Source organism: Schistocerca serialis, chromosome 2 (assembly GCF_023864345.2).
Source record: "Schistocerca serialis cubense isolate TAMUIC-IGC-003099 chromosome 2, iqSchSeri2.2, whole genome shotgun sequence".
Taxonomy (NCBI): Eukaryota; Metazoa; Arthropoda; class Insecta; order Orthoptera; family Acrididae; genus Schistocerca; species Schistocerca serialis.
The window spans coordinates 241,768,925-241,791,523 of record NC_064639.1 but is presented as its reverse complement, the minus strand read 5'-3'; positions in this window follow the sequence as shown (position 1 = coordinate 241,791,523).

The following is a 22,599-nucleotide window of genomic DNA, read 5'->3' as shown; positions in this document are numbered from 1 at the left end:
TTAAATTTGCGAATAAATGAATGCATGAGCTCGGACACATATCCCGCTGATCCGGTGAAAACTCAGTATTGTTTGTGGGCTTCAAACGCGGGTCAGTGAAGAGAAAATTTATCTGTGACCAATAGTAATACATTTTACATGATAAAACATCCTCCGTTCCATTTAAATGTGTTTATCTGTGACAAACCATGCATGAGAACAGTCAGGCTGTGTAATATTATTTTCTTTGGGATGTACTCATTTTGGGAAAGGGGCAAATTATATGTGGTATTTAATGGTCACTGAAGAGAGGAGCTCAGGCATACACTTATATGAAACTAACAGACATCATGTAGACTTCGGGGATATCCCACTGAGAACTTCACTTTGCATTCAACGTCCTTCTGGAGATACGTTAACATTACCTTTTTCTGTCTGTCCCGTGAACGTGATGTTCTAAACAGCTTCAGCTGTCTTCATCCCAGCATTAAATCTTCCTTGCAGGCTGAAAGTGAATGGAAACTTCCATTTTTAACGTAATAATTTACAAAATACATAATGGCACCCTGGAACACACCGAAAACCGATATCTGCATGGAAAGAGTTGCCATCCAACGTATCAATGTAGTGGCGTCCGTGCTATGGTGCTCAGAGCATATGCTATTTGCTAAAAAGGAACTTCATACTTAGCGGTTGCGGCTACATTTAAGGAAAATTGATGCTCCGAGATACCGATTCGCCAGGCCCAGACCTGGTTGCAGAGAATCATAAATCTGTGACCTTTATTCCTTCTGCTGGGGACATATCCTTCAAGAGCGGAACAATGTTAAGGAGTTTTGACATTAAGAGTGTGTTACATCCACATGCTGAGATTAGGGCACTACTCGGCTATGTCTAGGATGATTTGGAACTTAGAAGGTCAGAAATGTAAAAGATTTCGTGTCTGTAGTGAAATGCTTACATCGTCTGGTCAATTTGCACAGTTCAGGCCAGATGTGTAGCGCGTTGTCGTCACACGAAGGTACAACAGCGCGAAAAATTGGCAGTAGTGTAACACTGTTTATACGACGAACATAGGATGAAATCTGACGAGACGCCGGTAATTTCCAGTACATCTCGTTTTTGAAACAGTGTGTGTAAGGAGGCTACGAAATTAGGTTGATTGGCAAAATGATTAATGGAGACAGGGGATTCCCTATTAGCAGAACGTGGAACCCCGAACTATCTCGCATCAGAACGCAACGTTTTTTGATGCAGACTGCTCGTTACCTGCTACTTCATCATCATTCCTAAGGGAACGAATAGCGGCTTTCTCCACAGAACAGATGTTACCCGCCAGTGGCCGAGACCGATGCAACATGTGGAGCACTTCTTGCCTACCTTTCTCTGCCTGGACCTCAGGGAGGCTATGTACAACTTGTTCTCCAAAGCAAATAATGGGTTCATTACTCAACGAGCCGCCTTACTGAAGATTTCGAAACAACTTCACAGAAAATACTCTTACTCCTGTGTACAGTCACTTTCCTAATAACTTGTTTCGACGTGTATGCGGATAGTCTTTCAATGCGACATCTCGTAGGCGCTTGTGTTTCTAGCCACAAGCCAGGTCCTGGGGGCAGCATCTATGGCAGGCGGCGCATGCGTCGTGTACAGTACGGGGGCTTATACAAGAGGACGGTATCCAACCTAGGCACCTGTTTTCAACGGAGCGCAGCAACAGCAGGGCTTCCTGGACATCGCTTCAAGTTCTGGCGTTATGATGCTTGCTAATAAACAACAGTATGATCAGCGAACAGGTTCACATAACTTCACATGTCGTTCAGTAGATCCTTTAAATGTGTAGTGTGCAGTACCAGCCCCACAACATATCGCTTGAAGTTCTTCTGAAGTTTGTTTCGGAGCTGTAGTTCAGCATTACTGTAGCTAGCTTATCTTACTGCGAAAACTCTCATGTGTATCGAAAAGTAAATGGAGTTTCCGTCCACAGGCTCAGGCGGGCCCATTGATAGGTGTCATTGGATGCGATATGGAGGGGGGTGGCTTCAGCACACCGCTTTCCTGGCCATTGTCAGATTTCGTGACCTGGAGACGCAACTACTAGGTCAAGTAATTCTTCAGTTGGTATCACGCACCTGAGCATAGCCCATGGCACTACCACGAATCGAAACCGAGTCCTCTGCATGGCAGCAGTCTAGACACTTTGACGAGTTCCTTTTTCTGCCCCCTTGAGCCCTTCCTTGCACTCGCCAACATTCAGCCTTCTCGGTCTGCCTGGCATCACTGCTGTTAATAATCTACCCTGCAACCTCAAACTAAAAGGTCGAAATCTGGAAACTTAAATTAAAATAGTAGTCTTCTCTTCTTAACAAAGAGCCAAGACTTTTACTTAAAACGAAAATGCCACACTGAGCTGCAATAAACTTTGTTGAAGCAGTTGATCTGGACGTACAGGAAGGGAAAAAGTTCATGAACTTCTTAAGCTCGCGTCTTCTGCAGCGGTAAAGCTGTTTGCCTTCTGTTCCTTAACACACATGGTATTAAGGGTATAGGTTCAGACACTGATAACTGGCGCCTTAAAATGTATTCATCAGCCGGCCGCTGTGACGGAGCGGTTCTAGGCGCTTCAGTCCGGAGCTACACGGCTGCTACGGTCGCAGGTTCTAATACTGCCTCGGACATGAATGTGTGTGATGTCCGTAGGTTAGTTAGTTTTAAATAGCTCTAAGTCTAGGGGACTGATGACCGCAGATGTTAAGTCCCATAGTGCTTAGAGCCATTTGAACCATTTTGTATCCATTTCAATGTGTTAGTTTTCTTCTGAGTCCAGCAGTGTTCCCACAAATATATCACATAATTCTCTATGTCATGTTTTTTTAGATGGCCGCAGGTCCACCATTCAGTGGATTATGTCTGTCAGTGTAAATTATCCGTTTTGCGTCCACACATTCACACTTCAATGCCCGACCTGCTGCCCAGGGTAAAATAAACATTAATGACTGGCTTTCGCAAGGCGTACTTAGAGGTTCTAACAAATCTGAAAACATAGTACTTAAAACAGCTACAATTAATAGTCTACAAATGGAAACTGATGTAACACAGCTCAGTACACTGTCCTCAGTCATCAGTAGATACGCTGCGTATCTGCACTTATCCCCCTTACGCCCTGTATATGTTATAATTAAATTAAAGTGAAAAAAAGGAAGGAAATCCATTCGCAAGCAGAGAGAACCTCTCATCACTCTGTCATTCTCTCCATGACTACCTCACAACGCTTACTTTTTTCCCTTGACAAAAATCGTAGAACAAGTGCTACAAACTCCTGTTTCGATATAAATTCAAAATCCTATATTCGATTATCGCTTTTAAGACGATCGTTGTTAGTCAGATGTCGACGTGGAGATCAATACTCAGTCCAGTAAAGTAGGGCGCGCTAGATGACTTATGGCACTTTCATCTAGATGTGCTATTGATGAAAGTGCAAAGTTTAAGAGATTTTGAAAGCCAGTCTTCTCAGTCTTCTATCTGGGATAGTTTTGTAGCTAATCATTCTCTCCATTAACGAAGTCCTCTTGAGCGGGTGGTTTATGGACTACTACAGCCACTCAGCTGCTGAGGAGGACTTATTGAATAATAGTCGATCTTATTTGTTCCAAAGAAGTTCGTCTTATCGCCGCCGCCTCTTCTGACTGTCTCAATGCAAAGATTAGCAGAATTCAGACAACACTAGTGTTGTCGTCTGAAGAGCAGAGTCCCAAAGTAAGATTGGTATTGACTCATGAAAAGGCATCCGACGTGATTGTGGCGCACGACGGAAATTAACAGACTTTGAACACGGAATGGTAGTTGGAGCTAGGCCAATGGGACATTCCATTCTGGAAATCGTTAGTTAATTCAATATTCCGATATCCGCAGTGTCAAGTGTGTGCCGAGAATACCAAATTACAGGCATTATCTCTTACCACAGGCAACGCAGTGGCCAACTGCCTTCACTTAAAGACCGAGAGCAGCGGCGTTTGCATAGAGTCAATAGACAAGTAACAACGCATGAAATAACAGCAGAAATCAATGTGTGACGTACGACGAACGCATCCGTTAGGACATTGGGTTGAATTTTGGCGTTAATGGGTTACGGCAGCAGCCGACCGACGCGAGAGCGCTTTCTAAGAGCTCGACATCGCCGGCAGCGCCTCTCCTGGGTTCTTGATAATATCAGTTGGACCCTAGACGACTGGAAAACCGTGCCCTGGTGGGACGAGTCCCGATTTCAGTTGGTATGAGCTAGTAGTAGCGTCTGAGTGTGGCGCAGACACCGTGAAGCCATAGACGTAAGCTGTCAACAAGGTACTGTGGTGGCTCCATAATCGTGTAGGCTGTGTTTGCACGGAATGTTCTGGGTCCTCCGTTTCAACTGAAGCTTTCCTTGACTGGAAATGGTTTTGTTGGTTACTTGGAGACAATTTGCAACCGTCCGTCGATTCACGTTCCAAAATAAATATGTCATGTCAGCCAGCCATAATTGTTCCCGATTGCTTTGAAGAACGTCCTAGACCATTCAAGCGAATGATTTGGTTACCCAGATCGCCCATCAGTCCCATCGCATATTTATGGGTCATAATCAAGAGGTAAGTTCGTGCACAACATCCAGCACCGGCAACACTTTCGCAATTGTGGACCGTTATAGAGGCAGCATTGCTGACTGTTTCTGCTGGGGACTTCCAACGACTTATTGTGCCAATACCACGTCGTGTTGCTGCTGTGCGCCAGACAAAAAGTTTTTTTACACGAATTAGAAGGTATCCCATTACTTGTGTCACCTCAGTGTAGTGTGAACTTTATGCAAGTCACTATACAATGACGAGTCTTGTAAATTTGTCTGTATCAAGTGGTACTTTTATATTCAGAGATTGTTGTCAGTACTCAGAAATTCCCCTGGGAATGGATTGCACAAACTTCAGCAAATATTCATAACTATATTGCCACAAAGTGAACTAACACACTACTGGCCATTAAAATTGCTACACCACGAAGATGACGTGCTACAGACGCGAAATTTAACCGACAGGAAGAAGATGCTGTGAGATGCAAATCATTAGCTTTTCAGAGCATATACATAAGGTTGGGGCCGGTGGCGACACATACAAGGAACTGACATGACCGATTTCTCATACACAAACAGCAGTTGACCGGCGTTGCCTGGTGAAACTTTGTCGTGATACCTCGTGTAAGGAGTAGAAATGCGTACCATCACGTTTCCGACTTCGATAAAGGTCCGATTGTAGTCTATTGCGATTGCGGTTAATCGTATCGCGACATTGCTGCTCGCGTTGGTCGAGATCCAATGACTGTTAGCAGAATATGGAATCGTTGGGTTCAGGAGCGTAATACGGAATGCCGTGCTGTATCCCAACGGCCTTGTACCACTAGTAGTCGAGATGACAGACATCTTATCCGCATGGCTGCAACGGATCGTGTAGTCACGTCTAGATCCCTGAGTCAACAGATGGGGTAGTTTGCAAGATAACAACCATCTGCACGAACAGTTCGACGACGTTTGCAGCAGCTTGGACAATCAGCTCGGAGACCATGGCTGCGGTTACCCTTCCAGCTGCGTAACAGACAGGGGGGGGGGGGGCAGCGATGGTGTACTCAACGACGAACCTGGGAGGACGAATGGCACAACCTCATTTTTTCGGATGAATCGAGGTTCTGTTTACGGCATCATGATGGTCGCATCCATTTTTGGAGACATCGCGGTGAACGCACTATGGAAGCGTGTAAAAAAAAAAAAAATACCCGGCGTGATGGTATGGGATGCCATTGGTTACACGTCTCGGTCACCTCTTGTTCGCATTTACGGCACTTTGAACAGTGTACGTTACATTTCAGATGTGTTACGACCCGTGGCTCTACTCTTCATTCGATCCCTGCGAAGCCCTACATTTCAGCAGGATAATGCACGACTGCATGTTACAGGTCCTGTACGGGCCTTTCTGGATATAGAAAACGTTCGACTGCTGCCCTGGCCAGCACATTCTCCAGATCACTCACCAATTGAAGACGTCTGGTCAATGGTGGCCGAGCAACTGGCTCGTCACAATACGCCAGTCACTACTCTTGATGAACTGTGGTATCGCGTTGAAGCTGCATGGGCAGCTGTACCTGTACTCGCCATCCAAGCTCTGTTTGACTCAATATCCAGGCGTATCAAGGCCGTTATTACGGCCAGCGGTGGTTGTTCTGGGTACTGATTTCTCAGGATCTACGCACCCAAAATTGCGTGAAAATGTAATCACATGTTAGTTCTAGTGTAATATATTTCTCCAATGAATACCCATTTGTCATCTGCATTTCTTCTTGGTATTGCAATTTTAATGGCGAGTAGTGTATTTTGCGCTATAGTTCCACTCAAGCTCCTCCTCGAGCAAGCCAAAGGGCCCATTGCAGTAGTGACGAGTGCATTTTCACCCAGCTCAACAGTACTGATGTTACGAATACAGGTTGTGTATTACTAACACGTCGTTTTTTCCACCTGATCTCTTTCAGATTGTCAAACCATTGTAATGGTTGAGTAGGCATGGAGTGCTGGGGAAGTTCGTGAAATCCACACTCCGAAATACTGCAGGCAGTGCAGAGAAAATTTTAAAAAATAACTTCTGTTTTTGTACAGTATAATATTTGTAGTACCATCCTATTCAATCTGTTGAATGCATTGAGCTGACGTAGTTACACCGGCGGTTCTGTTTATACGTCCACCTCTCGACAGACAGTGCTGAGATGGATTTCCAGTTACGAACCTGCAAGGTGGAAAAGCGGCGCAGGGCCCCTCGCCTCCCTTTGAGATGTTACCATTAGCGGCCTGTATTATTCATCGCCCCGGCGGCTAGCTCGCTACTCACATAATTTTTTTGTTTCTGCGACATCAAAGGGCGGGATGAATAATTCGCTGAATTCTGGCGGGCCCCGCCTGTCCACCGCGTGTTCTGCTCGTTAAAATTTACATTAGAGGCCGCGGCGGCAGCGTGCAGGCCGCTCGCTGCACCCTGAGCCCTGCGGCCTGTGGCGAGCGCTCGTTGCAAAGGCTGCGGGCGGGCGGCTGGGAACGAGCCTGTCAAAAGGCTGCTGTTCAACCCGCAGGTCCTCCACACTGGGAGCGCCACTGAAGTCTTCCAGGGTACACGTAAAATAATACCTCTCATTGTAACATGAAAATAGCAGTCAAGTTTTCATTTTATGCAGGTTGTAACTGGTATAACTGCAGATAATTTTATACGTGGTATTTTAATTTGTATACACATCAGTGTGTTCATTTTTTTTTACTGCATCGAACAGTTTTCCCATAAACACCCCACAAACTTTACGACCTGATGTTTTCTGCACGGTCGTACTGCACCATTAAGCCAATATAGACTAACCGTTTTGCATCCACGTGTCTTACCTTCAACAACTATCCTGCTGCTCGGGGTAAAATAATCAGTAATGGCTTGTATTGCCACGTGTACTTGGAGATATTAACCAACCCAAAAATGTTCTACTCCTAATATAAGTTATTTCTAGTCTGAAAATGACGTAAATATTGACGTAATATTGTTCGCCCGCCCGGTTGACCGTGCGGTCTAACGCACGGCTTCCCGGGCTGGAAGGAGCGCCTGGTCCCCGGCACGAATCCGCCCGGCGGATTTCTGTCGAGGTCCGGTGAGCCGGGCAGTCTGTGGATGGTTTTTAGGCGGTTTTCCATCTGCCTCGGCAAATGCGGGCTGGTTCCCCTTATTCCGCCTCAGCTACACTATGTCGGCGATTACTGCGCGAACAAGTTCTCCACGTACGCGTACACCACCATCACTCTACCACGCAAACATAGGGGCTACACTCGTCTGTTGTGAGACGTTCCATGGGGGGTGCACCGGGAGCCGAACCGCACAATAACCCTGGGTTCGGTGTGGGGCGGCGGAAGGGTGAAGTGGACTTCGGTAGTTCAAAATGGTTCAAATGGCTCTGAGCACTATCGGACTTAACTGTTGTGATCACCAGTCCCCTAGAACTTAGAACTACTTAAACCTAACTAACCTAAGGACATCACACACATCCATGCCCGAGGCAGGATTCGAACCTGCGACGTAGCGGTCGCGTGGTTCCGGACTGAAACACCTAGAACCACTTGGCCACAGCGGCCGGCTACAATGGCAATCCATGGAATGGCGCCACACTACCTGTCCTCCAACGACAAACCTCAAAGCCGCACCCTAAGCCGATAAAGTCATGGTGAAAATCTTATTGTACTCTGAAGGGCTCATTCTGTTTAATGTTCTCTCCCGTGATGCAAGGGTCACCTCGGAAATGTAATTTGTACCCTCAGGAGATCGAAGCAACGCTTCAGCATATTCATTGGCACAAAGATGCAAACGAACTTCTCCTTCTCCATGCTCAGGCCGTCACACAAGTCTGTAAACCCGGGAGAATCTCACAATACTAGTATTCAATGAACTGTGGATGAAGCCCGACCAACAGTCATTACATGCATTGATCAAAAACGATAGTGTATTGAGAATGGCTAGTTTCTAACTGAAATCTAGATCTGCCAATAAAATTTAAAAAGGACGACGTATAGCTGAAATCTATTACTTACAAGTCAATATAACAGCCACTGTGTGCAACAGCCTTCTGAATGGAAGGTAAGCTGATGACTGATCAGACTGTTTCTGACCACCCAGTGTAGCAGGTATTGAAACGCGAAACAATCAGCAACTTAAATGTCTCCACTTGCTAATTCCCAGAATGTAAATACTAGCCTTTCTTCAGGTTACTTGTTCGTCCCGTGTGTAGCACATTGCTTTTAAATATACTCCTGATCTGTAATGAGTAGCCCGCATTTGGAATAACGCTGAGGAAAGCTAAAGATGCTACTCAGCGATAAGCACACTTTCTCCAAGCATTTCACATTTACGTGTACGTTGAGGCACCTAATTTCTTCCTTTCTTAAGCCATTTTTCTTTTTTACGTCCAAAACAGTGCGCTCGCTGTGCAAAACAGTCACCTCTGAATATCAGACTTCTGTGTCGTGATTCTAACTATATTGTGTTTTGCCTGTGTGCCGATTACTAGCGCAAAAAAAAGGCAATAACGCAGCGTTCTTCGGCTTCGCCCCGCTATGTTGTGTTCTGTTCGCACGAGTGTAAACTGTTGCTGACAGACACAAGCATATGGTAGTCAACACTTGCGAATTGTCTGCGAACGCACATTCACTTGTGTCGTTTCCCGTTCGGCCCGGTGTAGAGAGTGCTTTACGTAGCTGATAGTGCGGTCCGATGTCAGAGTGAGTCCTTCCAGAGGAAGAAGACACGGCGGGACCAGTAATCGCCATCGCGGTGAACGACGCCGCGGATCTTGGGGCCGGTGTCCGCTGCCTCCGCCGGCATTCCGGCCGTTTTTCTGAATCGCCCGGAATGTCTGTCTACAGGCTGCGGGCCGGGCTCCATGTTTTGGTGCTCCCCATCCCTCCCCCCCTCCCCTCTCGGAAGGTCGCACCGTGGGAAACTCCTTTGAGAGGTGGACCACCGCCGCGCTCTCTCTTGCGTCCGCGTCCTCTCGCCCCCCCCCCCCCCCCCCCCACACACGCTCTCACAGCCGCAGCCAGCTACTCGTCCCGATCTCCGCTGCTTCCTACATCCAGCCGCAGTATTTACATTACCCTCTCCCAACAACAAAATTGGCCGTAGAACCAGCGGCAACAGAAACTAACTTGGTCATGTGATTAAGCACAGCCGATCTCTATTGAGAAGTAGTGTGCGTTCTTATCTCGGACTGCAAACTCGGAAAGTGATGGAAACGGCATCGCGGCAGCCGCAAATGGTTCTTGTTGTAGCATCCATACTAGTTCGAGTGACGTACAAATAAAAATTAGAAATTTCAGAAATACATCTTTGACTTATAAATGAGAAGAGCAAAAATACTCCAAACTTCAGTCCTTCTTTTTAAAAGCTATCCAGGGTAATTTTTTCCGCCGTGTACAAACCCTAGGGACTGATCGATGAGAGGATACGAAACAAAACAGGTTCAAATGCCTCTGAGCACTATGGGACTTAACATCTGAGGTCATCAGTCCCATACAACTTAGAACTACTTAAACCTAACTAACTTAAGAACATCACACACATCCATGCCCGAGGCAGGATTCGAACCTGCGACCGTAGTAGTCGCGCGGTTCCGGACAAAACAGGTCTGCTGAACTTATGCCCTGCAATGGTTTCCATGCTATACCATTTATTCAATCACACTTTGTTACAAAGACAGAGGTCTAATATGCGCTGTATCATGCAGCCACAGTTACGGTATGCATAGTTTCTTTCCAGAGAGTGGTACTGTTCCTCATATGTCATGCCCTAGCGCCCTCTCCTGCCTTAGTAATTGGTAAAGTGCCCGATTCACTCGCTGCCTCACCTTGTAATGCATGTGATACAGCCTTGTACATAATGGTTCCGGATTCGATTCGAGAGTTTGCCGACTTGGTGTTTACTTACGGAATGGCAAATGGCAACGGACGGCGGGCAGCAAGGTTGTGTCAAGGGACATATCCCCGCCGGTAACAAACAAAGCATTCAATGTTTGCAGTAGATTTTCGCCGTTTGTCTGACAAGGGGAGGCCGCCAATTGTGAAATTCAGATTCGATTCATACTGCGCATAATAAAAGCTCATGGCCAGAGGTGTAATGTGGCAAAGCACCAAGATGCACTTCTCAGCCGCTGTCGAGAAAATCGACAGTTAAAAGAAACCGTTGCCGTGAAATACTCTCTACGATAAGTATTTTTCTACAGCGTCGTGGCGCAGCTGTAAGCGCTCGGGTTTGTAATCCGAAGGTCGCCGGATCGAATCTCGCGCCATGCAACCTTTTTTTTTTTTTTAGTACTTGTTTTTTGTAATTCAAATATATATATATATATATATATATATATATATATATATATATATATAAAATTCCCGGCAATCAGTTGCAACAATTATGCATATAATATGTTGTTGAAAGTCGTTTGTCGTGGAAAAACTGGCGACTTCGAACATCATTATGTTTTCCGCAAACAAAGTTGTATTTCATAAATGTTATTAATTGTCTTCATAATGTTAACCACGTATAGTTAACGGAAGACGTAGAGACGATATTCCGAAACGAATACGTATAGCGTAAGCCAAACGTTCGAATTAGAATAGAGACCCCACGAACACAAATTTGCCGTGGCGGGTATGAAATATAAACTCCGTTACTCGCTCGTTACACTTGAAAGACAGATGTTGAATGGGCCGAAACGAGCCGCCGCATAACAGCGTAGTTACCTGCTAACTTCGAAAGAAAGTAGATGCGGTCCCTAGCGCAACTTATAACATCGTCGAAAATCAGTGCGGACGGGAGAGCTTTGGTACAACCTGTTAAAAAAACGTAAAACTGGAGGCGGTACAATTGGAGAGCGATCCGCCTTCACCAACATGCATAAGCAATTCAAAACTAGTAATAAAAAAAATTGCATGGCGTGAGACTCGATCCGGCGACCTTCGGATTACGAACCCGAGCGCTTACCACTGCGCCACGACGCTGTGGAAGGTTATTAATCGTAGAGAGTATTTCACGGCAACGGTTTCTTTTAACTGTCGATTTTCTCGACAGCGGCTGAGAACTGCATCTTGGTGCTTTGCCGCATTACACCTCTGGCCATGAGCTTTTATTATGCGTGGTATGAATCGAATCTGAATTTCACAATTGGCGGCCTCCCCTTGTGAGACAGGACCGTTTCAGGAAGCAGGAAGTCATGGAGGACGTACCCGAATTGTTCGGACACCAGAGCTGGAGGAAAATGTGATAAACGCTGTAGAAGCCAACTGCCGTGTCAATACCAGGGTGACAGATGTTACTTCACTTATCACTTACAGCGTGTGCGACAGACTTTCCACACCGGGAGCGATTTCGTCATTGGTTTCTTCACCAGGCAACCACGATTCCGGTATTTGTGTCATCCATCCTATTCACAGATGAGGCCACCTTTAATCGGAGTGCTCTCTTCATCTTTCATAACAGTCATATGTGGGATAGTATGCAGAACCCTATCGTATGGTGACAGCGAATCATCAGCATCGGTGCAGACGGAATGTGTGGGCTGGGGTAACTGGCAGCCATATTATGTGTCCAGTCTTCCCCACACGTCACCTAACAGGCCGGAACTATCGGCGTTTCTTACAGGTGACTTAGGTTCTCCTGCTGGAAGAAGTGCCATTGACGATTGTAAGGGTTATGTGGCTGCTGCATGATGATTCTCCAGCCCACTTCGCCGTTATCGTCCGGACGCATCTCACTCGTGCCTTACCTAGTCGATGGATCGGACTACTGGGGCCTAGTTGCATGGCCTGCTCGTTCGCCGGATCTCAATCCGTGCGATTTCTGGTTATGAGGCCTTCTCAAATCTATCGTGTATTCAGAGTCCATTCCAGACGTAGAGACACTGGAGCAGCGTACTCATGCTGCCTTTGACACTGTTCGGATACAGCCTCGTCGATGTCAATGTGTGAGACAGGAAATGCTACGGCGCTTACACGCATGCGTTGAAGCACATGGAAACTATTTTCAACACATACTGTAACTGCGGCTGCGCGGTACAGCGCGTATTGGACCGCAGTCCCTGTAACAATGTATGATTGAATAAATGGTCTCTAGAATGGAAACCATGCATTTCAGGACATAATTTCATTAGACCTTTTTTGTTACGCATCCTTTCGTCGATCAATCCCTAGGGTTTATACTCGGTGGAAAAAAATCACGCTGTATATGTAGGTTGAACCACAATTCCACCGACAAACTTTCAGAGATGAATGGTGGGCTCCATGTGGTTGCCAAGTCGTGCAGCGACCGTAAACCATAAAATTATCAAATACGCAGCAACCAGCCGCAAAATCATGTTTTATTTATTCACTTTTGCAAATCGATTTCAACTGATTAACAGCCATCATCGGTGCTTTCAACCACTCACTACTTAGGGCACATTTTGGTTGAAAGCACCGATGATGACTGTTAATCAGTTGAAATCGATTTGCAAAAGTGAATAAATTAAACATGATTTTGCGACTGGTTGTTGCATATTTGGTAATTTTAAACTTTTAGAGGTTGTTTGGGGATACCTTGCAGTTATTCTAGTATCAGGGACCCATGGTCTCCGGTAGCTCGTTACATAGTAATTGCGTTTCGTTTGGTTTCTTGCCGCCATTGGCTATGTATACGGTCAAATCACATTAATATGACCGCCGCATATGTTCGACGTCAACTTGCAATAACCATTCAGAGACGGCAGGTGGCAGCTGTAGTAGTGCGGCATATATACAGGGTGATTCAAAAAGAATACCACAACTTCAGGAATTTAAAACTCTGCAACGACAAAAGGCAGAGCTAAGCACTATCTGTCGGCGAATTAAGGGAGCTATAAGGTTTCATTTAGTTGTACATTTGTTCGCTTGAGGCGCTGTTGACTAGGCGTCAGCGTCAGTTGATGTTAAGATGGCGACCGCTCAACAGAAAGCTTTTTGTGTTATTGAGTACGGTAGAAGTGAATCGACGACAGTTGTTCAGCGTGCATTTCTAACGAAGTATGGTGTTAAACCTCCTGATAGGTGGTGTATTAAACGGTGGTATAAACAGTTTACAGAGAATGGGTGTTTGTGCAAAGGGAAAAGTTCTGGACGGCCGAGAACGAGTGATGAAAATGTAGCACGCATCCAGCAAGCATTTGTTCGCAGCCCAGGAAAATCGACTCGCAGAGCTAGCAGAGAGCTGCAAATTCCACAATCAACTGTATGGAGAGTCCTACGAAAAAGGTTAGTTATGAAACCTTATCGTCTGAAATTGGTTCAAGCACTGTCTGCAGCTGATAAGATTAAAAGAATCGATTTCTATGATTTTATCCTTGCTCAAATGAAACAGATGAATCTTTCGTTTCAAAGATTGTGTTTAGTGATGAAGCAACTTTCCACACTAACGGGAAAGTCAACCGTCACAATGTCTGTATATGGGGCATTGAGAATTCGCGGGAAACAACTCAGTATGAACGTGACTCGCCTAAGGTGAACGTTTTTTGGTCCCTTTTTCTTCGAAGGTGCTACTGTAACTGGACTACAGTATCTGGAGATGTTAGAGAATTGGCTGTTCCCTCAGCTCGAACAAGAAGCACAACAATTCATATTTCAGCAGGATGGAGCGCCACCACATTGACACTTATCTGTCCGTAACTACCTGAACGTCAACTACCCGAGGCGATGGATCGGCCGCCAGGCAGCCCGTTACAGAGCACTTCATCACTGGCCTCCAAGAAGCCCTGATCTTACCCCCTGCGATTTTTTCTTATGGGGGTATGTTAAGGATATGGTGTTTCGGCCACCTCTCCCAGCCACCATTGATGATTTGAAACGAGAAATAACAGCAGCTATCCAAACTGTTACGCCTGATATGCTACAGAGAGTGTGGGACGAGTTGGAGTATCGGGTTGATGTTGCTCGAGTGTCTGGAGGGGGCCATATTGAACATCTCTGAACTTGTTTTTGAGTGAAAAAAAACCTTTTTAAATACTCTTTGTAATGATGTATAACAGAAGGTTATATTATGTTTCTTTCATTAAATACACATTTTTAAAGTTGTGGTATTCTTTTTTAATCACCCTGTATAAAGCGTGCCTGGCGTACGCGGGTGGCAGTACAGTCTCTGTCGTAATGCGGTAACAGAGAGATTTATCTGACGTCCATCGGCTTCTGGGGCAAGGATGGAAGCATTCCAGAAACGGCTAAGTTTGTAAAATGTTTGTATGCCGCCGTCATAGAGTATACAGTGCATGTCAAAATGGCGCTATCCAAAACAGGTGCTAAGGTAACTGCGGTGCACAAAGGACCATAGAGGACAGCAGTGAACGGCGGCTTCGGAAGTGTATGGGTGAATAGACGGGCAACTGTTGAGCAACTGAGCGCCCAGATGAACAAAGGGGCTGCCACCAGTGTCTCCTCAACAACCGTTCAGTAAAGTCTGCTGCGATGGGCCTCCACAGGAGGGGCCTGGTTATTGCACTCATGCTGACTGCTGTGCATCGGAGACGAAGACAGGAATCTGCACGCCAATACCGCAACTGAACGTCCACAGAGTGGCGACAGGTTGCCTTTTCAAATGAAGTTCGCTTTATGCTCCATCAGACAAATGGCTATTGGTGTGTACGGTGTGAAACATTTGAAAGCAAACACCCTGTTACAATCGTCGGAAGGGTACAGGTCGGAGGGCGTTCCCTGTGTGATCTCGTCATTTTGGAAGGAACAATGGATCAACACGAGTACGCATCTATCCTTTTCAACCATATCCACGCTTACATGCAGTGTGTTTTTCCTTAGCTCGGGGGAATCTGCCAGCAGGTCAGTGCAAAAGTGTCACACAGCTCGCAGTGTACGTTCGTGGCTCGAACAGCACCAGGATGAGTTTAGCAACCAATCGAGAATCTGTGGGCTCACATCAATCGGGCTACTCGTGCTATAGATCCTCAACCGAGAAACCTAGATCAGCTGGACATGGCATGTGTCCACCACATTCCCGTCTGTACCTTCCAGTACCTCTCTGACTCTCGCAGAGGTTGAAAGTACCGCTTCAGTTGTAAGGTTCTTTCTTATTTAGAACACGACCGGTTTCGGGCTCTTATATGCCGATCATCAGGTGATATAACTTTGTGCTGGTGATGCACCGCGGTGCTCGGGGTCACAGTAGAAAGTTATAACACCCGATGATGAGCGTTTAAGAAGTCAAAACCGGTCTTGTTGTATATAAAAATGGAACTCCATAACTCTAGCGGTACTTTCAACCTCTGCTATAATGCTCAGTTGTGGATGTTTCTCTGACAGGATTGTTCAGTGATTCTGTTCATAATCGTCTTGCAGAAGTCCGCCCTGTAAAAGGAGTTTATTGACGCTTTTGATAGATAGTCACACTAATATGACTGGATACTGTATCTCTATTACAGTACAAATGTCGAAGCATGCGCTACATGTCTTGTTTAGAAACTACCTTGTTCCACTCGCTCATTGCACTCGCTCATTGTACTTACTGCAGTTATTAGTAATGCCCACTTTGCTGTTCATACTCAGTACCGCTAGGTTCCACTCGGGTTCGTTTTTCGGCAGTGTTAATTGTACGTTAAGAGTGGCACAGAGTATTATTGACAGGTTTACTCATAAAGGGTGGACTGTATGCACCTCGAGTATGGTTTCGCTGTATGCATTGTGAGCGGCACAACGATTCTATGAGGAGTTGCTCCAGCAGGGACAGCAGGCATGTCACTGTACTTTTGTTTCGATTGAGGGTTGTTGCATTACTCTGTTTTTTATGTTCTAAATTTTTATTATTGTATATTATGAGGTTCGTCACTGTTGTGGTGGTATTTCACGTGTTTAATGTGGTAAAAAACCGAATTAATTATTATTTTACTTTGTAACGAGCCACAATAGACCGTGGGTCTCTTCTACCAAAACACTCAGAACGATGTAAGTGCCCGCAACAACTTTTGAAAGTTTTTCAGTGGGATTCTGGATGACGTCAGTCCACAAAACGAATTTTCAAGCTTCATTCATTAGTAAGAGAGGATTACGAAAAGCAAGTTACTGGACAAGATCCTCCAACACGGCAGTCTCAGGTAGCACCTGAAGAAGGCAACGAGTTACGTGGCCGAAATATTGTGCCAGAGCGACACAAACATCCGGCAGTAGACCCGATTGTTCCACATCTCGCCGGGAAAGCCTGAAGAGATACATCAAGTTACACATTATTATGCATACCAAAGCAAGTCTTATTATATGCTATACTATACATCAAAGTGACACAAATATGTGACAATATGTTTCTAAGTAGTCATCAAGTCTGTCAGAAACGCTCGGTACTCTTATAGATCTTATAATTAAATGTTTCACTGAGACATTTAAGTCTCTTTTTATTATCTACGATAATGATCGAAGCAGACGAAATGAATTAAAACTTGGTCTGCGGCCGGGAATCGAACCAGGTCGTCTTGATTACTAGGCAGAAATGCCAACCATTACACCACCGCAGGACGACGGACAACATTGCTGCACGAACTACCTAAGTGCCCTCCGCAACACAAACTTCAATTCACTCTTCCCTTACATACTGTCACTACTGCCAGGGCTCTCCAATATTGGCAAGCACCCCAGAGTTGGACGTAATGGGACGTCCTTGTACCATTGCTGATCTTATAGATCTTAAAATTCGTCTCTGGGAAACATTTAATTATAAGATCTATAAGATCACCAATGGTACAAGGACGTCCCATTACAGTCCAATGCTGTGGTGCTAGCCAATATCGAAGAGCCCTGGCAGTAGTGGCAATATGTAAGGGAAAAATGAATTGAAGTTTGTGATGTGGAAGGCACTCACCTTAGGTAGTTCGTGCAGCAATGTTAGCCATCGTACTGTGGTGGTGTAAAGGTTGGCATTTCTGCCTTAGCAAGCAATAAGATCCGGGTTCGAGTCCCGGCCGCAGCATAGATTTTAATTCAATTCGTCTGCTTCGATCATTAACGCTCGGTACGTTCTGCCGACTTTTCACTTCCTCGCTCTTTGATCGTGAAGCCATTAGAGCTCCGTTGTTCGAATGTACTCATCATAGGAAAGCCTGTTTCACTCCCATTCGTTCCTTCACCTTGTGAAAAAGATAAATTCGACTTATTCGTCTGTGGTCAACGTCAACAGTCCTCCTTACCCATCAGCCTCACTGATGATTCTGCGGCCTTGGTCGAATTGTTGGCACCATTTCAATATGGGTGAACGAGACACTGCATTCTGTCCAATAGTATTTCGCGGTAAATTTATGCGCAATTTGAAGACGTTTTTCACGCAAGAATCACACTCTCCCACGTACTTCCACTTTGGATTATACTTCCATTTTCCTTGTCATTTCCTGTGGTACAACTGCAATCCGTACAGCAGCAGAACTGTGTCTGCGGGAAACCCGGAACATTTACTCTCTTGTAACAATGCGACCCTCTTCTTGTACAAGGATATTAGTTTAAAATTTTAGTAAACATTCTGTAATTGGAGTACAGCAGCGAACGGTATAAAATGATAAAAGTCAAATAAAAACAATCTCAATCGCGTTTTCAGATTTTTACTTTTTAGCAACCAGTTTCGGCCCTTTCCTTAGCCCATCTTTAGGGTTTTCCTCGCTGCGATACAGTAATAATACACTATGTGGTCAATAGTATCCAAACACCAGGCTGAAAATGACTTACAAGTTCGTGCCGCCCTCCGCCGGTAATGCTGGTATTCAGTATGGTGTTGAACCACCCTTAGCCTTGATGACATCCTCCACTCTCGCAGCCATACGTTCAATCAGGTGCTGGAAGATTTCTTGGGGAATGGCAGCCCATTCTTTACGAAATACTGACCTGAAGAGAGGTATCGATGTCGGTCGGAGGGGCATGGCACGAAGTCGGTGTTCCAAAACATCCTAAACGTGTTCTGTAGGATTCAGGTCAGGACTCTGTGCAGAACAGTCCATTACAGGGATGTTATTGTCGTGCAACCACTCCGCCACAGGCCGTGCATTGTGAACAGATGCTCGATCATGTTGAAAGATGCAATCGCCATCCCCGAATTGCTCTTCAAGAGTGGGAAGCAAGAAGGTGCTTAAAACATCAGTTTAGGCCTGTACTGTGATAGTGCCACGCAAAATAACAAGGAGTGCAAGCCCCTTCCATGAAAAACACGACCACGCCATAACACCGCCGCCTGCGAATTTCACTGTTGGCACTGCACACGCTGGCAGATGACGTCCACCGGGCATTCGCCATACCCACTCCCTGCCATCGGATCGCAACATTGTGTAGCGTGATTCGTCGCTCCACACAACGTTTTTTCACCGTTCAGTCGTCCAATGGTTACGCTCCTTACACTAAGCGAAGCGTCTTTTGGCATTTACGGGCGTTATGTGTGGCTTATGAGCAGCCGCTCGATCATGAAATCCAAGTTTTCTCACCGCCCGCCTAACTGTCATAGTGCTTGCAGTGGATCATGATGCAGTCTGGAATTCCTGCGTGATGGTCTGTACAGAAGTCTGCCTATTACACATTGCGACCCTCTTCAACTGTCGGCGTTCTATGTGTATCACATAGTATACACGAAATATTCCTATAATAAAATAACAAGTTGGTCTTATAAATAAATCTGTATTAAAGGACGTGAAATTAAAATTCTCTAAAAATACAAAGCAATAAAATAAAATAAAAATTGTCACCACAGTAACTGGCGACAGAAAACATGCAAATAAAAGATAACCATTTAACTGTTAAATACGTGTCAATTACGTCAGTAACATAGTAAATAACTGTTATACAAACAGATGATCGAAATCTGTAGTATATATCAAATTTCTTTCCTCCATTAACTATGGACCTTGCCCTTTGTGGGGAGGCTTGTTTGCCTCAGCGATACAGATAGCCGTATCGTAGAAGCGGCCACAACGGAGGTGTATCTGTTGAGAGTGGTTCCTGAACAGGGGCAACAGCCTTTTCAGTAGTCGCAGGGGAAACAGTCTGGATGGTAAGACAGAGATTTCGGAACCAGGTTTTAAATTGTCAGACATTTCCAGGGCAGCTGTGGACACTGACCACAATTTATAGGTTGTGAACTGCAGATTAAAACAGAAGAAACTTTAAAAAGGCAGGAATTTAAGGATATGGGACCTGGACAAACTGAAAGAACCAGAGGTTGTAGAGAGTTTCAGAGGGAGTGATTGACAAGAACAGCGGAAAGGAATGTGGTAGAAGAAGATGGAGTTGAAATAGTGAAGGCAGCAGAGGATCAAGTAGGTAAGAAGACGAGGGCTAGTAGAAATACTTGGGTAACACAAGAGATATTGAATTTAATCGATGGAAGAAGACAATATGTAAAAATGAAATAAATGAAGCAGGCGAAAGGGAATACAAACGTCTAAAAAATGAGATAGACAGGAAGTGCAAAATAGCTGAGCAGGAATGGCTGGAGGACAAATGTAAGGATGTAGAAGCCTATATCATCAGGGTTAGCATAGATGCCGTCTACAGCAAAATTAAAGAGACCTTTGGACAAAAGAGAAAAACGTGCATGAATATCAAGAGCTCAGATGGAAACCAAGTTCTAAGCAAAGAAGGGAAAGCAGAAAGGTGGAAGGAGTATATAGAGGATTTATACAAGGGAGATGTACTTGAGGGCAATATTGTGGAAAAGGACGCAGGTGAAGATGAAAAGGGAGATATGATACTAGATGAAGAATTTGACAAAGCACTCAAAGACTTTGGTCGAAACAAGGCCCCCGGAGGTAACAACATCCCTTAAGAGCTACTGATAGCCTTGGGTGAGCCAGCCATGGCAAAGCTATTCTATCTGTAGAGCAAGATGTCTGAGACAGGCTGAATAACCTCATACTTCAAGAAGAATATAATGATACCAATTACAACGAAAGTAGGTGCTAAAGAGTGTGAAAATTACCTAACAATCAGATTAATAAGTCACGGTTGCAAAATATTAACAAGAATCGTTTACAGAAGAATGTAAAAACTATTAGAAGCCGACCTCGGGGATGATCAGTTTGGATTCCGGAAAAATATAGGAAAGTGTGAGGCATTACTGACCCTACGACTTCCCATAGAAGATAGGTTAAGGGAAAGCAAACCTACGCTTATAGCATATGCAGACTTAAAGAGAAAGCGTTTGACAATGTTGACTGGAATACTCTCAAATTCTAAAGGTGGCTAGGGTAAAATACAGGGAGCGAAAGGCTATTTACAATTTTTATAGAAACCAGATGACAGTTATATGAGTCGAGGGGTACGAAAGAGAAGCAATGATTGAGAAGGGAGTGAGACAGATTTGTAGCCTATCACCAATGTTATTCAATCGGTATATTGAGCAAGCAGTAAAGGAAACAAGAGAAAAGGAACTAAAGTCCAAGTAGAAGAAATAAAACCTCTGAAGTTTGCCGATAACATTGTAATTCCGTCAGACACAGCAAAGGACACGGAAGAACAGTTGAATGGCATGGACAGTGGCTTGAAAGGAGGATCTAAAATGAACATCAACAAAAGCAAAATGAGGATAATGGGATGTAGTCGAATTAAATCAGATAACGCTGACAGAACTAGATTAGGAAAAAAAATGTTCAAATGTGTGTGAAATTTTATGGGACTTAACACACTACTTAACCTAAATTATCCTAGGGACAAACACACACACCTATGCCCGAGGGAGGACTCGAACCTCCGCCGGGACCAGCCGCACAGTCCATGACTGTAGCGCCTGAGACCGCTCGGCTAATGCCGCGCGGCCTAGATCAGGAAATGAGACACTTAAAGTAGTAGATGCATTTTGCTATTTGGGGGATAAAATAACTGATGATGGCGAAGTAGGGAAGATACAAATTGTAGACTGGCAATGGTATGAAAATCTTTTCTGAAGAAGAGAAATTTGTTAAATCGAGTATAGATGTAAGTGTTAGGAAGTCCTTCCTGAAAGAATTTATACGGAGTGTAGCCATGTGTGGAAGAGAAACGAGAACTATAAACAGTTTAGACGAGAATAGAGCAGAAGCTTTCGAAATGTGGTACTGCGGAAGAAAGATGATAATTAGATGGGTAGATCACGTGATTAATGAGGAGGTATTGAATACAAGTGGGGAGGTGAGAAATTTGTGGCGCAACCTGAGTAGAATTAGTGATCGGTTGGTAGGACACATTCTGAGGCATCAAGGGATCACCAGTTTAGTAATGGAGGGAAGCGTGGGAGGTAAAAATCGTAGAGGCTGACCAAGAGACGAATAGATTAAGCAGATTCATGAAGATGCAGGTTGCAGTGGTTACTGGAAGGTGAAGAGGCTTGCACAGGATAGAAGAGCGTGGAGACCTGCATCAAACCAGTCTTTGGACTGAAGACCACAACAACAAACAACAACACATTAAACTTTTTAAAGCTCTCAAATAATTCGTTAAAAGTAAAAGAATTGTAGGGAACACCCATGGATATAACTATGGTACAATAATATGTGCAGTCACAATCTTATTAGCTAGTGTTGTTGGTACTGATGTTAATTGTGGCTAAACATAGCTCTTGATTTCTTCATTATAAAAGTATTCCGAAAAGGCACCAGACATCCTAAAGTAAATCGTCAAAAAGTTTAAAAAAGTTTTTTAGATGTGCATAAATTTCCATCTCCTCAAGGATGTTAAATAGTTCCCTTAGGTGCTTTGTGAAGGAATTTCGGTATACTTTTATAATTTTATGATTATGTACTTAAATGATAAGGAGAACGGAGTGAGACTGCTAAAGAAAAGTGTGACGGAAAGTGCGAACAAAATGTTCTTTGAGTAAGGCGATGAAGCGCAAATTACGGCAGGAGGAACACAGTACTAGCGGACTGGGATTAGAGTGTCCAACCCAATGAAGAAGAAGCCAGGTGCGCACAACAAATATCCAGTTTACAATATGGATAACAGTTTATTTTTTGACCCAAGCCCGGCCAGCAGATGGGAAGCGCCTCCCGCGTTCTACGGCCGCCATCACAGCGGACTAGCAGATGCTAATG